We start from the raw sequence: 18,478 nt of genomic DNA, 5'->3' as shown, positions 1-18,478 counted from the left end.
AAAAAGTAAAACGTCAGTTTTTTCCTATTTTACCCCCAAAAAGCGTAAAAAAATAAATTTTATAGACATATTTGGTATCGCCGCGTGCGTAAATGTCCGAACAATTAAAATAAAATGTTAATGATCCCGTACGGTGAACGGCGTGAACGTAAAAAAAAAACAAAAAAGTCCAAAATTGCTACTTTTTTAATACATTTTATAACAAAAAAATTATAAAAAATGTATTTAAAGTTTTTTATATGCAAATGTGGTATCAAAAAAAAGTACAGATCATGGCGCAAAAAAATTAGCCCTCATACCGCCGCTTATACAGAAAAATAAAAATGTTACAGGTCATCAAAATAAAGGGATTATAAACGTACTAATTTGGTTAAAAAGTTTGTGATTTTTTTTTTAAGCGCAACAATAATATAAAAGTATATAATAATGGGTATCATTTTAATCGTATTGACCCTCAGAATAAAGAACACACATAATTTTTACCATAAATTGTACGGCGTGAAAACGAAACCTTCCAAAATTAGCAAAATTGCGTTTTTCTTTTTAATTTCCCCACAAAAATAGTGTTTTTTGGTTGCACCATACATTTTATGATATAATGAGTTATGTGATTACAAAGGACAAAGGGTCGCGCAAAAAACAAGCCCTCATACTAGTCTGTGGATGAAAATATAAAAGAATTATGATTTTTAGAAGGCGAGGAGGAAAAAATGAAAACGTAAAAATTAAATTGTCTGTCGTCCTTAAGGCCAAAATGGGCTGAGTCCTTAAGGGGTTAAGGACAAAGGGCATACCTGTACGCCCTGCGCCCGCTCCCTTTCTATAACACAGGGTCACGCAGTGACCCCGCATCATAGCGGGTCGGGCCCGGCCTCTTACAACGGGCGGGACCCATGGCTAATTGCGCACATCATAGATAGAGGTGCCGAGCGCTATTAACTCTTTAGACGCCGCGATCATAGTTGATCACTGCGTCTAAAGTTATAAAAAAGCCCTCAGGGCAGCTCAGTTGGGCTGAACAGGACTACTACTCCTGATCAGCTAGGACACACAAGGAGGGTCCCTTTTCTGCCTCCTGCATGTCTGATCGCCGAATGACTGCTCCATGCCTGAGATCCAGGCAGGAGCAGTCAAGCTGCGATAACACTGATCAATGCTATGCTGTGGCATAGCAGTGATCAGTGTAGGAAATCAGTGTAATGTATATTATAGTCTCCTATGAGGGCTATAACACTGCAAAAAGAAAAAAGTTAATAAGATCATTTAACCCCCCTAATAAAAGTTTGAATCACCCCCCTTTTCCCATTTAAAAAAATAAAACAAAACTGTGTAAATAAAAATAAACATATGTGGTATCACCACATGTGAAAATGTCCAAACGCTAAAAAAATATTTTTAATTAAACTGCACTCTCAATGGCGTACGCGCAAAAAATTTCCAAAGTCCAAAATAGCGTTTTTTTGGTCATTTTCTAACGTAAAAAAAAATTAAAAGCGATCAAAAAGTCAGATCAAAACAAAAATGGTACCGATTAAAACTTAGATCGCGGCGCAAAAATTAGACCTCATACCACCCCATACGCGGAAAAATAAAGAAAGTTATAGGGGTCAGAATATGACAATTTTAAATGTATTAATTTTCTTGCATGTAGTTATGATTTTTTTCAGAACTGCAACAATATCAAACCTATATAAGTAGGGGATCATTTTAATCGTATGGACCTACAGAATAAAGAGAAGGTGTAATCTTTCCCGAAAAATTTACTGCATAGAAACCGAAGCCTCCAAAAGTCAGAAAATGGCGTTTTTTCTTCAATTTTGTCGCACAATGTTTTTTTTTTTTTTTTTTGGGTTTCTGGGTTTCGCCGTAGATTTTTGGGTAAAATGACTGATGTCATTACAAAGTAGAATTGGTGGCGCAAAAAAATAAGCATCATATGGATTTTAGATTCAAAATTGAAAGGGTTATGATTTTTAGGATGAAAAAATAAAAGTGCAAAAATGGAAAAATGCTCGGTCCTTAAGGGGTTAAATATTTCCGGCATTTCTGCAACAATCATTCCGCAGCAGAAATTGTGCAGTGGGAACGACAGTGAAGAATCCTCATAAAGTTAATGGGGAATACATTTAGGTAGAATTCCCCTCTGAAAATTCATGCAGAATTCCACACAGATTTTCTGCCGTGTGAACGCGGCCTAAAGGAGGCCCTGAGCAAAATAATACCAACACACCAGAAACACCACCAATAAACAGTGACTAATACCATACTGAATAAAACTGCTAGAGCAAGATCAACATTCCCCCCTACGGTGACCATATGAAGGTATATACCAGCTGTACACAGGATCTGTATCCATATAAGGGATTATATACGGGACCATATAGAGGTAGATATCGGCTGTACACAGGATCTGTATACAGTGGGGATCAAAAGTTTGGGCACCCCAGGTAAAAATTTGCATTAATTTGCATAAAGAACCCAAGGAAAGATGAAAAAATCTCCAAAAGGCGTCAAATTACAGATTAGACATTCTTATAATATGTCACCAAAAGTTACATTTTATTTCCATCATTTACACTTTCAAAATAACAGAAAACAAAAAAATGGCGTAGAAGAGGTTTTCTTCTGATGACTCTTCCATGAAGACCATATTTGTACAAGTTTCTCTTTATAGTAGAATAGTGTACCACAATTCCAGTGTCTGCCAGATCTTTCTGGAGGGATTGTGCAGTCAAACGTGGGTTTTGAATTGTTTTTCTCACAATCCTGCGAGCTGTTCTGTCTGATATTTTTCTTGGTCTTCCAGATCTTGCTTTAACTTCCACTGTTCCTGATGACTGCCATTTCTTAATTACATTCTGAACAGAGGATATTGACATCTGAAAACGTTTTGCTATCTTCTTATAGCCTTCTCCTGCTTTGTGAGCGTCAACTATTTTCAGTTTCAGATTTCTAGACAACTGCTTAGAAGAACCCGTGGTGCTGATTGTTGGGGCAAGGTCAGATGAGTCTGGGCATTTAAAACCTTTGAGATTGACATCACCCGGTCTTCCCAGATGATGATTGAGAACAATCCGTGACACTGGCAGGTCTCAGCTTTGCAAATGGGGCAGTGCATGCTATAAATTCTGCAGGGTGCACAAACTTTTGCAGACGCCATTTTTTTGTTTTCTGTTATTATGAAAGTGTAAATGATGGAAATAAAATGTAACTTTTGGTGACATATTATAAGAATGTCTAATCTGTAATTTGATGCCTTTTGGAGATTTTTCCATCTTTCCTTGGCTTCTTTATGCACATTAATACAAATTTTTACCTGGGGTGCACAAACTTTTGATCCCCACTGTACTATATAAGAGATTATATACCGGACCATAGAGAGGTAAATACCGGCTGTACACAGGATCTGTATACCATATGAGTGATTAACCGTATAGAGTAGGCATAGGCAACCTTCGGCACGGCAGATGTTTTAGACTACATCTCCCATGATGCTCTTACAGCCAAAATGCGGTCAAAGCATCATGGGAGATGGAGTTCAAAACATCTGCAGTGCTGAAGGTTTCCTATGCCTGATATAGAGGTATGTACATGCTGTACACAGGATCTGTATACCATATAAATGATTATATACAGGACCACACAGATGTATATTCCAGCTGTACACAGGATCTGTATCCATATAAGTAATTTTATACAGGACCATATAAATGAAAATACCAGCTGTACACAGGATCTGTATACCATATAAGTGATTATATACATGACCACAAGCAGAAGATAAGACAGCACAGGACCCATCCACCATGCCAGTGGTTGATGACTGTAGAAATAGAGGGTGAGTAGGACTGGATATGGTGGGTGATGACTGTAGAAGTAGAGGGTGAGTAGGCCTGGGCACAATAGGTGATGACTGTAGAAGCAGAGGGTGAGTAGAGCTGGTTATGGTAGGTGATGACTGTAGAAGTAGACGATGAATAGGGATGGATATGTTGAGTGATGACTGTAGAAATAGAGGGTGAGTAGGGCTGGATATGGTAGGTGATGACTGTAGAAGTAGAGGGTGAGTAGGACTGGATATGGTGGGTGATGATTGTAGAAGTAGAGGATGAATATGGTTTGGATATGGTAGGTGATGACTGTAGAAGTAGAGGGTGAGTAGGACTGGATATGGTAGGTGATGACTGTAGAAGTAGAGGGTGAATAGGGCTGGATATGGTAGGTGATGACTGTAGAAGTAGAGGGTGAGTAGGACTGGATATGGTAGGTGATGACTGTAGAAGTAGAGGATAAATATGGTTTGGATATGGTAGGTGATGACTGTAGAAGTAGAGGGTGAGTAGGGCTAGATATGGTAGGTGATGACTAGAAGTAGAGGATAAATATGGTTTGGATATGGTAGGTGATGACTGTAGGAAGTAGAGGGTGAATAGGACTGGATATGGTAGGTGATGACTGTAGAAGTAGAGGGTGAATAGGGCTGGATATGGTAGGTGATGACTGTAGAAGTAGAGGATGAGCAGGACTGGATATGGTGGGTGATGACTGTAGAAGTAGAGGGTGAGTAGGGCTGGATATGGTAGGTGATGACTGTAGAAGTAGAGGATGAGCAGGACTGGATATGGTGGGTGATGACTGTAGAAGTAGAGGGTGAATAGGTCTGGATATGGTAGGTGATGACTGTAGAAGTAGAGGATGAGCAGGACTGGATATGGTGGGTGATGACTGTAGAAGTAGAGGGTGAATAGGTCTGGATATGGTAGGTGATGACTGTAGAAGTAGAGGGTGAATAGGGCTGGATATGGTAGGTGATGACTGTAGTAGTAGAGGGTGAGTAGGGCTGGATATGGTAGGTGATGACAGTAGAAGTAGAGGGTGAATAGGACTGGATATGGTAGGTGATGACTGTAGAAGTAGAGGGTGAGTAGGGCTGGATATGGTAGGTGATGACTGTAGAAGTAGAGGGTGAGTAGGACTGGATATGGTAGGTGATGACTGTAGAAGTAGAGGGTGAGTAGGGCTGGATATGGTAGGTGATGACTGTAGAAGTAGAGGGTGAGTAGGGCTGGATATGGTGGGCAGTGACGTCGCTAGGGGGGATGCCAGAGGGGGCCATTGCCCCCCCTAGATCAGGCCGTGCCCTCCCATTTAAAATAAACTAAGTTCTTCTGCTGCACCCAGCTGCGTTCGCGCTACCAATGGTGTAGTGACCAGGGTGCCCCCCCTCCTGTCTTCAGCTGCGCTCGCTCCCTTCCGTTAGCACCCCATTACCCCATCATCCATCAGCAACACCACAAATCCCCCCCCCCCTCCCATGGTAATAGCATCAGCTAACGGATGATAAGGGGGGGGCTACTGCTGTTGTGGTCTTGTATTTAGAGGGTGCCTTGTATGGCAAGGTTATATTCAGAGGGCGCAGTGTGTGGTAGCATTGTATTTAGAGGGTATGGTGTGGGTCGGGATAATATTCAGAGAGTGCAGTGTGTGTTGGTATTATATTGAGAATGTACAGTGTGTGGCAGTATTATATTCAGTGGGTACAGTGTGTGATAGTATTATATTCAGAGGGTACAGTGTGTGGTAGTATTATATTCAGAGAGCGCAGTGTGTGTTGGTATTATATTGAGAATGTACAGTGTGTTATAGTATTATATTCAGTGGGTACAGTGTATGATAGTATTCAGAGGGTACAGTGTGTGGCAGTATTATATTCAGTGGGTACAGTGTGTGGTAGTATTATATTCAGAGGGTACAGTGTGTGGTAGTATTATATTCAGAGGGTACAGTGTGTGTGGCAGGATTATATTCAGGGGGCACAGTGTGTGGTAGTATTATATTCAGAGGGTACAGTGTCTGGCAGTATTATATTCAGGGGGCACAGTGTGTGATAGTATTATATTCAGAGAGTGCAGTGTGTGGCAGTATTATATTTAGAGGATACAGTGTGTGGCAAGTTTATAATAATAATAATAATTTTCATATAGAGGATGAGAATGCGCTGACATAGTGAGGAGACGTCTGGGCGTCACATTCTGTAGAGAGAAGATTTAGTTGGAACAAGTCCTGGCGGTATGTACCATGTGAAATTAGATTAGATATAGAAAGACTAGGGAGGGGGTGTAATTAAGGGGGGGAGGGAGGGGGTGTAATTAAGGGGGGTGCAGGATTTGTTCATTTTATTGATGGGGATTCGTTTCTATTTGGTGCCGATGGAAAGTGATATTTTTAAGGGGGTGCAGGCTTTTATTTTATTAAAGGGGGGTTAAGGGGTTTTATTAAGGGGTGTGCATGGGTTTTATTTATTTTAAAAAGTATGTGCGTGCTTTCTAACTTTCTTGGGTTGGGGGGATGGGGGCAAACACAGGGTCCCTTCTGGGGGGGTGCCAAGCAAAGGGTCCGCCCCTGGTGCTGAATGCTCTAAGTACCCCCCTGATTCTAATAACTCAGCCGGCGCCGCAAGGGAGCACTGCTTCCTTTTCGGACTTGGCGGACAGGAAGAGAGGAAGAGGAGCGGGAGCGCACATTGCGGACGGCGAAGAGACAGAGTGTAAGCAGTGAGAAGTTAGAACCTGAAGAGCAAGACACAGCAAGAGCAGTAAGTAAAGTGAGGAGAAGTGAGCAAGGAAAGGGGAGACTAGTGAGAAGAGCCAAGAGCAGTAAGTAAAGTGAGGAGAAGTGAGCAAGGAAAGGGGAGACGAGTGAGAAGAGCCAAGAGCAGTAAGTAAAGTGAGGAGAAGTGAGCAAGGAAAGGGGAGACTAGTGAGAAGAGCCAAGAGCAGTAAGTAAAGTGAGGAGAAGTGAGCAAGGATAGGGGAGACTAGTGAGAAGAGCCAAGAGCAGTAAGTAAAGTGAGGAGAAGTGAGCAAGGAAAGGGGAGACTAGTGAGAAGAGCCAAGAGCAGTAAGTAAAGTGAGGAGAAGTGAGCAAGGAAAGGGGAGACGAGTGAGAAGAGCCAAGAGCAGTAAGTAAAGTGAGGAGAAGTGAGCAAGGAAAGGGGAGACTAGTGAGAAGAGCCAAGAGCAGTAAGTAAAGTAAGGAGAAGTGAGCAAGGAAAGGGGAGGAGAGTGAGAAGAGCCAAGAGCAGTAAGTAAAGTGAGGAGAAGTGAGCAAGGATAGGGGAGACTAGTGAGAAGAGCCAAGAGCAGTAAGTAAAGTGAGGAGAAGTGAGCAAGGAAAGGGGAGACGAGTGAGAAGAGCCAAGAGCAGTAAGTAAAGTGAGGAGAAGTGAGCAAGGAAAGGGGAGGAGAGTGAGAAGAGCCCAGAGCAGTAAGTAAAGTGAGGAGAAGTGAGCAAGGAAAGGGGAGGAGAGTGAGAAGAGCCAAGAGCAGTAAGTAAAGTAAGGAGAAGTGAGCAAGGAAAGGGGAGGAGAGTGAGAAGAGCCAAGAGCAGTAAGTAAAGTAAGGAGAAGTGAGCAAGGAAAGGGGAGACTAGTGAGAAGAGCCAAGAGCAGTAAGTAAAGTGAGGAGAAGTGAGCAAGGAAAGGGGAGGAGAGTGAGAAGAGCCAAGAGCAGTAAGTAAAGTGAGGAGAAGTGAGCAAGGATAGGGGAGACTAGTGAGAAGAGCCCAGAGCAGTTAGGAAGAGCAAGTAAGGTGGTCTGGGGGGACTGAGCAAATAAGGTGGGAGGTTGAGCAAATAAGGGGGGCAGAGCTAATAAAGGGGGAATGAGCAAGTAAAGGGAGATGAACAAATAAAGGAGGGAGGCTAAGCAAGTAAGGTAAGGGGGGCTGAGCTAATAAGGGGGAAGCTGTAAGAGGGGGATGAGCAAATAGGGGGGCTGAGCTAATAAGGGGGGACTGAGCTGTAAGAGGAGGCTTAGCTAATAGGGGGCTTGGCAAGTAAGGAGGAGCAGAGCAAGCGGAGAGTGTGGCTACACCTTACCTACCGGAGAAAGCAGTTTGCAGAGGGAGTCTGCAAAAATATCTTTTTTAATGAAACATGTTCTGCACGGTATTTTTGAGTGTATATTTATTTATTTATAAAACTGTGGATGACTACGCTTTTAGGTCCGGTGAAAAACAGCATACGGGAAAAATGAGCCGTTTGGTTCACTGCAGTCAGCTCATAGAAATACGGGCAGCCTAAGGCAGGGATACGGGAGCGCCTGGTTTTAGCTCCCCCCAGCCGTATGCCACCCCGTATTGGGAAAAACGTGATGTGAACCCAGCCTTATACAGGCAGACAGACCCCCCAATAAAACTGGAGTACACAAAAACAAATACACAGTCCGAATGACCCCCACCCAATGATCCCCACCCAATGACCCGCACCCAATGACCCCCGCCCAATGATCCCCGTCCAATGACCCCCACCCAATGATCCCCACTCAATGACCCGCACCCAATGACCCCCGCCCAATGATCCCCGCCCAATGATCCCCACCCAATGATCCCCACCCCATGACCCCCAGCCCATGATCCCCACCCAATGACCCCCACCCCATGATCCCCACCCAATGACCCCCCCATTCCCCCATGATCAGCACCCAATGATCCCCACCCAATGACCCCCCCATGATCCCCACCCAATGACCCCCACCCCACGATCCCCACCCAATGACCCCCACCCCACGATCCCCACCCAATGTCCCCCACCCCACGATCCCCACCCAATGACCCCCACCCCACGATCCCCACCCAATGACCCCCACCCCACGATCCCCACCCAATGACCCCCACCCCACGATCCCCACCCAATGACCCCCACCCCATGATCCCCACCCAATGACCCCCACCCCATGATCCCCACCCAATGACCCCCACCCAATGATCCGCACCCAATGACCCCCCCCCATGATCCCCACCCAATGACCATCCCCATCCCCCCATGATCCGCACCCAATGACCCCCACCCATGCCTTTAGACTATACATTATACACAAATACAATTATAAGACACATGTAGGATTCCATACTCAGGCCTTGGGCCTGACAGAACCATTTTTGTTTTGATCGGACCTATTGATCGCTTTTTCTTCATTTTTTTTGTGCTATAAGTGACCAAAAATACGCTATTTTGGACTTTTTATTTTTTGGTGCGTACGCCATTGACCGTGCGGTTTATCGATATATTTTTATAGTTCGGACATTTTCACACACGGCGATACCACATGTTTGTTTTTATTTACACCGTTTTGGTTTTTTTTTGTAATGGGAAAAGGGGGGGTGATTCTTACTTTTATTAGGATAGGGGTTAAGTCCTCATTAGTAACTTCTTTTTCCCACTTTTTCTTTGTTATAGCCCCCTCTAGTGGTTATCACATGCATTACATTGATTCCTAATACTGACCATCGGCATAGAACTCCATGCGGATGATCAATGTTATTGGGTCTTGACTTCTCCAGCCTTGGACGCCGAGGAAGCAGGTAGGGACCTTCCTTTGGCGCCCTAGCTGATCAGTACACTGAGCTGCCAGGATGCAATTTTTTTCAACTTTAGACGTGGCGATCAACTTTAATCACCGCGCCTAAAAGGTTAATAGCATGCGGCACAACAATCGGTGCCACACGCTATTAGCCCAGGGTCCCGGCTTTCATTAGCTGCCAGGACCGACCCGCTATGACCCCGGAGTACAGGTACGCCCCGCGTCCTTAAAAGGTTAATATAAAAAATACCCAAGTACAATTAGTGGTGCAAAAGAACAATTGTCACGCGGGTCTGTGGGGGAATTATAAGGCGTCTTTCACACTATAAAATGTATCCGTTATAAAGATCCGTTCAATGTTCCGTTATAAAAAAAAACCTGAAAATCGGCCGTTAAACAGTTTTTATAACGGAACATTGAACAGATCTTTATAACGGATACGTTTTATAGTGTAAAAGCCGCCTCAGCATTACGCCCATCAGAAGGCGAGGAGGAAACAACCAAAGTGCAAAAATGTAAAATCCCTGCTTCATGAAGGGGTTAATATGTGCAGCCAATCCTGGAAAGATTTGTCTCCCTGGCAGATCCGGTTCTGCGCATGTGCCGGTCACTCACAGGCAGAAGCAGTGGATGGCAGAGCTGATCATCACACTCCTCCCTGATCTCCGGCTTCTGCCCCCTAGGGGAGACTTAACCCTGAACCCTACAGTGTAACCCACCCCCACCTGACCCTATAACACCGTCCGGCACTAGGGGGCAGTAGCAGTAATGTCAGGAGACGCACGATGAGCGGAGCGGCTCTGACATCCATTGCTTTCGTCTGTGAGTGACGTCATGTTTAGAAAACAGCGCGAGGATCGGTGATGTAAAGTTTTTTCCAATCTGTGGAAAACGCCATGCGCATGCGCGAGTTCACGCTATTAGCGTACACTACGCAAATTGTGTAATGTCTGCGTAATATTGCGCATGCGCAGTAGTTCTAGCGTAGACTCGCGCATGCGTATGGCGTTTTTCACAGCTTGGAAAATACCTGTGATGTAAAGTATTTTCCTATCTGTGAAAAGTGCCATACGCATGCGCGAGTCTACGCTATTAAACCTGCGCATGCGCAGTAGTAATTTTAGCTTATTGGAAAATACTTTAATCATAGGCTTACGTCAATAGCTTATCTCTTAGCGTAGCCGTGGAAATTAGCGCAGCGTAGTTAGTGGGTAGCGTAGTGTAGCCTTAGTCTTACCATAGATTATATTTGTGTAGTGCACCTAGCGTAGGCTTCATTTAGCGTAGTTTAGGATTAATAGGGAAAGGAGGTAGGGTCTAGGTTGTCAAGAGACTACAACTCCCAGCATGCAAAGGCATGCTGGGAGTTGTTTTTAGCTTGTATAACATTGAAGGGACCACAACTCTCAGCATGCCCAGACAGCTAAAGGCTTTCCAGGCATGCTGGGAGTTGTAGTTTTACACAGGTGTAGTGTTAGCGCAGTTTTAGTGTATTTAGTGTAGTGTAGTGTTAGCGCAGTTTTAGTGTATTTAGTGTAGTGTAGCGTTAGTGCAGTTTTAGTGTATTTAGTGTAGTGTAGTGTTAGAGCAGTTTTAGTGTATTTAGTGTAGTGTAGTGTTAGCGCAGTTTTAGTGTATTTAGTGTAGTGTAGTGTTAGCGCAGTTTTAGTGTATTTAGTGTAGTGTAGCGTTAGAGCAGTTTTAGTGTATTTAGTGTAGTGTAGTGTTAGAGCAGTTTTAGTGTATTTAGCGTAGTGTAGCGTTAGTGCAGTTTTAGTGTATTTAGTGTAGCTTAGTGTTAGCGCAGTTTTAGTGTATGTAGTGTAGTGTTAGCGCAGTTTTAGTGTATTTAGTGTAGTGTTAGCGCAGTTTTAGTGTATTTAGTGTAGTGTAGTGTTAGCGCAGTTTTAGTGTATTTAGTGTAGTGTAGTGTTAGCGCAGTTTTAGTGTATTTAGTGTAGTGTAGTGTTAGCGCAGTTTTAGTGTATTTAGTGTAGTGTAGTGTTAGCACAGTTTTAGTGTATTTAGTGTAGTGTAGTGTTAGAGCAGTTTTAGTGTATTTAGTGTAGCTTAGTGTTAGCGCAGTTTTAGTGTATGTAGTGTAGTGTTAGTGCAGTTTTAGTGTATTTAGTGTAGTGTAGTGTTAGCGCAGTTTTAGTGTATTTAGCGTAGTGTAGTGTTAGCGCAGTTTTAGTGTATTTAGTGTAGTGTTAGCGCAGTTTTAGTGTATTTAGTGTAGTGTAGTGTTAGCGCAGTTTTAGTGTATTTAGCGTAGTGTAGTGTTAGCGCAGTTTTAGTGTATGTAGTGTAGTGTAGTGTTAGCGCAGTTTTAGTGTATTTAGCGTAGTGTAGTGTTAGCGCAGTTTTAGTGTATTTAGTGTAGTGTAGTGTTAGCGCAGTTTTAGTGTATTTAGTGTAGTGTTAGTGCAGTTTTAGCATATTTAGCGTAGCTTAGTGTTAGCGCAGTTTTAGTGTATTTAGCGTAGCGTACTGTTAGCGCAGTCTTAGAGTAGTAGGTGCAGCGTAGTATTAGCGCAGTTTTAGCGTATTTAGTGCAGCGTAGTATTAGCGCAGTGTTAGCGCAGTTTTAGCATAGTTAGCGGAGTTGTACGCAGGTGTAGTCAGGTAACTTAGTTTTACAGGCAGATAAAGTGTAGTTTAGAGAGTGTAGCTTAGCTTAGTTCTGAAGTGAAGGGGCTACAACTCCCAGCATGCCTAGAGAGCCAAAGGCCGTCCGGACAGGAGGGAAGTTGTAGTTTTGCAAAAGTAGCAGAGGCGAGTACGTCCTTGTACGTTAAAGTAGCAGAGGCGAGTACGTTCTTGTACATTAAAGTAGCAGAGGCGAGTACGTCCTTGTACATTAAAGTAGTAGAGACAGTTGCGCTCTGCTATGTTAATGCAGTATCCAGCCCTCTGTATAGATGCTGGATACAGTGATCAGAAGGCCACTTACCCACCGCTGTTCCTGCTCCGTCACTGGACCTGTAGCATCGCAGGAAGTTGATGGAGCTGAAACGGGGGTAGTAAGTTAGGTTCTCCAGGGGAAGATCCCCCAAAAATGTACTAACCCATTTTTTTGTGTTTTTCTTCTCGTTTCAGATACGTGAATGCGGAGGACTACGTTGGATTCGGTGGACTACGACCATGACCTGCATTTTTTCTTTTGTTTTAATAAAATGCTTAACAAGGGCTGTGGGGGAGTGTTTTTCCTAATATAAATGTTTTAACTTGTGTGTGCTTTTTTCTTTTTCTTTACAGGCTTAGTAATGGACTCCGTCTACAAGACGGCTTTCACTACTAAGTCTGGGCTTAGCGTTAGCCCCAAAAACAGCTAGCGCTAACCCCCAATTATTACCCTGGTACCCACCACCACAGGGGTACCCGGAAGAGCCGATATCAACAGGCCCAGAGCGCCAAATATAGCGCTCTTCGGCCTAGGCGGTAACAGGCTGGCGTTATTTAGGCTGGGGAGGGCCAGTAGCGATGGTCCTCGCCCACCCTGATAACGCCAGGCTGTAGCTGTTTGGTTGGTATTTGGCTGAAAATGAAAAGACGGGGAACCACACGTTTTTTTTTTTGGTTAAAAAAAAATCAAACAAACGTGTGTGATTCCCCGTCTTTACATTTTCAGCCAAATACCAACCAAACAGCAACAGACTGACATTACCAGGGTGGGCGAGGACCATCGCTACTGGCCCTCCCCAGCCTAAATAACACCAGCCTGTTACCGCCTAGGCCCAAGAGCGCCATATTTGGCGCTCTGGGCCTGTTGGTATCGGCTCTTCCGGGTACCCCTGTGGCGGTGGGTACCGGGGTAATAATTGGGGGTTAGCGTTAGCTGTTTTTGGGGCTAACGCTAAGCCCAGACTTAGTAATGGACTCCGTCTACAAGATGGCTTCCACTACTAAGCCTGTAAAGTAATAACAAAGAAATAAAGCACACACAAGTTAAAAAAATTTATTAGGAAAAACACTCCCCCACAGCCCTCGTTAACCATTTTATTAAAACAAAAGAAAAAATGCAGGTCATGGTCGTAGTCCACCGAATCCAATGTAGTCCTCCGCATTCACGTATCTGAAACGAGAAGAAAAACACAAAAAAATGGGTTAGTACATTTTTGGGGGATCTTCCCCTGGAGAACCTAACTTTCCACCCCCGTTCCAGCTCCGTCATCTTCCTGCGATGCTACAGGTCCAGTGATGGAGCAGGAACAGAGGTGGGTAAGTGGCCTTCTGATCACTGTATCCAGCATCTATACAGAGGGCTGGATACTGCATTAACATAGCAGAGCGCAACTGTCTCTACTACTTTAATGTACAAGGACGTACTCGTCTCTACTACTTTAATGTACAAGGACGTACTCGCCTCTGCTACTTTAATGTACAAGGACGTACTCGCCTCTGCTACTTTAACGTACAAGGACGTACTTGCCTCTGCTACTTTTGCAAAACTACAACTTCCCTCCTGTCCGGACGGCCTTTGGCTCGCTAGGCATGCTGGGAGTTGTAGCCCCTTCACTTCAGAACTAAGCTAAGCTACACTCTCTAAACTACACTTTATCTGCCTGTAAAACTAAGTTACCTGACTACACCTGCGTACAACTCCGCTAACTATGCTAAAACTGCGCTAACACTGCGCTAACACTACACTACACTAAATACACTAAAACTGCTCTAACACTACACTACACTAAATACACTAAAACTGCTCTAACACTACACTACACTAAATACACTAAAACTGCTCTAACACTACACTAAATACACTAACACTGCACTAACACTACACTACACTAAATACACTAAAACTGCGCTAACACTACCCTACGCTAAATACACTAAAACTGCGCTAACACTACACTACACTAAATACACTAAAACTGCGCTAACACTAAGCTACGCTAAATACGCTAAACTGCGCTAACACTACACTACACTAAATACACTAAAACTGCGCTAACACTAAGCTACGCTAAAACTGCGCTAACACTACACTACACTAAATACACTAAAACTGCGCTAACACTAAGCTACGCTAAATACGATAAAACTGCGCTAACACTAAGCTACGCTAAATATGCTAAAACTGCGCTAACACTAAGCTACGCTAAATACGCTAAAACTGCGCTAACACTACACTACACTAAATACGCTAAAACTGCACTAACACTAAGCTACGCTAAATACGCTAAAACTGCGCTAACACTACACTACACTAAATACACTAAAACTGCGCTAACACTAAGCTACACTAAAACTGCGCTAACACTACACTACACTAAATACACTAAAACTGCTCTAACACTACACTTCACTAAATACACTAACACTGCGCTAACACTACACTACACTAAAACTGCGCTAACACTACACTACACTAAATACACTAAAACTGCTCTAACACTACACTTCACTAAATACACTAACACTGCGCTAACACTACACTACGCTAAAACTGCGCTAACACTGCGCTAATACTACGCTGCACCTACTACTCTAAAACTGCGCTAACACTACACTACGCTAAATACACTAAAACTGCACTAACACTACACTACACTAAATACACTAAAACTGCGCTAACACTACACTACACTAAATACACTAAAACTGCACTAACACTACACTACACTAAATACACTAAAACTGCACTAACACTACACTACACTAAATACACTAAAACTGCACTAACACTACACTACACTAAATACACTAAAACTGCACTAACACTACACTACACTAAATACACTAAAACTGCGCTAACTCTACACTAAATACACTAAAACTGCTCTAACACTAAGCTACACTAAATACACTAAAACTGCACTAACACTACACTACACTAAAAACACTAAAACTGCACTAACACTACACTACACTACATACACTAAAACTGCACTAACACTACACTACATACACTAAAACTGCTCTAACACTACACTAAATACACTAAAACTGCTCTAACACTACACTAAATACACTAAAACTGCACTAACACTACACTACACTAAATACACTAAAACTGCGCTAACACTACACTACACTAAATACACTAAAACTGCTCTAACACTACACTACACTAAATACACTAAAACTGCACTAACACTACACTACACTAAATACACTAAAACTGCTCTAACACTACACTACACTAAATACACTAAAACTGCACTAACACTACACTACACTAAATACACTAAAACTGCGCTAACACTAAGCTACACTAAATACACTAAAACTGCTCTAACACTAAGCTACACTAAATACACTAAAACTGCACTAACACTACACTAAATACACTAAAACTGCACTAACACTACACTACACTAAATACACTAAAACTGCACTAACACTACACTACACTAAATACACTAAAACTGCTCTAACACTACACTAAATACACTAAAACTGCACTAACACTACACTACACTAAATACACTAAAACTGCTCTAACACTAAGCTACACTAAATACACTAAAACTGCACTAACACTACACTACACTAAATACACTAAAACTGCTCTAACACTACACTAAATACACTAAAACTGCACTAACACTACACTACACTAAATACACTAAAACTGCTCTAACACTACACTACACTACACTAAATACACTAAAACTGCACTAACACTACACTACACTAAATACACTAAAACTGCACTAACACTACACTACATACACTAAATACACTAAAACTGCTCTAACACTAAGCTACACTAAATACACTAAAACTGCACTAACACTACACTACACTAAATACACTAAAACTGCACTAACACTACACTACACTACACTAAATACACTAAAACTGCACTAACACTACACTACACTAAATACACTAAAACTGCACTAACACTACACTACACTAAATACACTAAAACTGCGCTAACACTACACTACACTAAATACACTAAAACTGCTCTAACACTACACTAAATACACTAAAACTGCGCTAACACTACACTACACTAAATACACTAAAACTGCTCTAACACTAAGCTACACTAAATACACTAAAACTGCACTAACACTACACTACACTAAATACACTAAAACTGCTCTAACACTAAGCTACACTAAATACACTAAAACTGCACTAACACTACACTACACTAAATACACTAAAACTGCACTAACACTACGCTAAATACACTAAAACTGCTCTAACACTACACTACACTAAATACACTAAAACTGCGCTAACACTACACTACACTAAATACACTAAAACTGCGCTAACACTACACTACACTAAATACACTAAAACTGCTCTAACACTACACTACACTAAATACACTAAAACTGCGCTAACACTACACTACACTAAATACACTAAAACTGCGCTAACACTACATTACACTAAATACACTAAAACTGCTCTAACACTAAGCTACACTAAATACACTAAAACTGCTCTAACACTACACTACACTAAATACACTAAAACTGCTCTAACACTAAGCTACACTAAATACACTAAAACTGCACTAACACTACACTACACTAAATACACTAAAACTGCTCTAACACTAAGCTACACTAAATACACTAAAACTGCACTAACACTACACTACACTAAATACACTAAAACTGCTCTAACACTAAATACACTAAATACACTAAAACTGCACTAACACTACACTACACTAAATACACTAAAACTGCGCTAACACTACACTACACTAAATACACTAAAACTGCTCTAACACAACACTACACTAAATACACTAAAACTGCTCTAACACAACACTACACTAAATACACTAAAACTGCTCTAACACTACGCTAAATACACTAAAACTGCGCTAACACTACACTACACTAACTACACTAAAACTGCGCTAACACTACACTACACTAAATACACTAAAACTGCTCTAACACTACGCTAAATACACTAAAACTGCGCTAACACTACACTACACTAAATACACTAAAACTGCGCTAACACTACACTAAATACACTAAAACTGCACTAACACTACACTGCACTAAATACACTAAAACTGCTCTAACACTACACTACACTAAATACACTAAAACTGCACTAACACTACACTGCACTAAATACACTAAAACTGAGCTAACACTACACTGCACTAAATACACTAAAACTGCGCTAACACTACACTACACTAAATACACTAAAACTGCACTAACACTACACTACACTAAATACACTAAAACTGCACTAACACTACACTACACTAAATACACTAAAACTGAGCTAACACTACACTACACTAAAAACACTAAAACTGTGCTAACACTACACTAAATACACTAAAACTGCACTAACACTACACTGCACTAAATACACTAAAACTGCGCTAACACTACACTACACTAAATACACTAAAACTGCACTAACACTACACTACACTAAATACACTAAAACTGCGCTAACACTACACTACACTAAATACACTAAAACTGCGCTAACACTACACTACACTAAATACACTAAAACTGCACTAACACTACACTAAATACACTAAAACTGCTCTAACACTACACTACACTAAATACACTAAAACTGCACTAACACTACGCTTAATACACTAAAACTGCTCTAACACTACACTACACTAAATACACTAAAACTGCGCTAACACTACACTACACTAAATACACTAAAACTGCACTAACACTACACTACACTAAATACACTAAAACTGCGCTAACACTACACTACACTAAATACACTAAAACTGCGCTAACACTACATTACACTAAATACACTAAAACTGCTCTAACACTACACTACACTAAATACACTAAAACTGCGCTAACACTACACTACACTAAATACACTAACACTGCGCTAACACTACACTACACTAAATACACTAAAACTGCTCTAACACTACACTACACTAAATACACTAAAACTGCACTAACACTACGCTTAATACACTAAAACTGCTCTAACACTACACTACACTAAATACACTAAAACTGCGCTAACACTACACTACACTAAATACACTAAAACTGCGCTAACACTACATTACACTAAATACACTAAAACTGCGCTAACACTACATTACACTAAATACACTAAAACTGCACTAACACTACACTACACTAAATACACTAAAACTGCACTAA

Source organism: Hyla sarda, unplaced genomic scaffold (assembly GCF_029499605.1).
Source record: "Hyla sarda isolate aHylSar1 unplaced genomic scaffold, aHylSar1.hap1 scaffold_1828, whole genome shotgun sequence".
Classification (NCBI taxonomy): domain Eukaryota; kingdom Metazoa; phylum Chordata; class Amphibia; order Anura; family Hylidae; genus Hyla; species Hyla sarda.
This window is presented reverse-complemented; position numbering follows the sequence as displayed.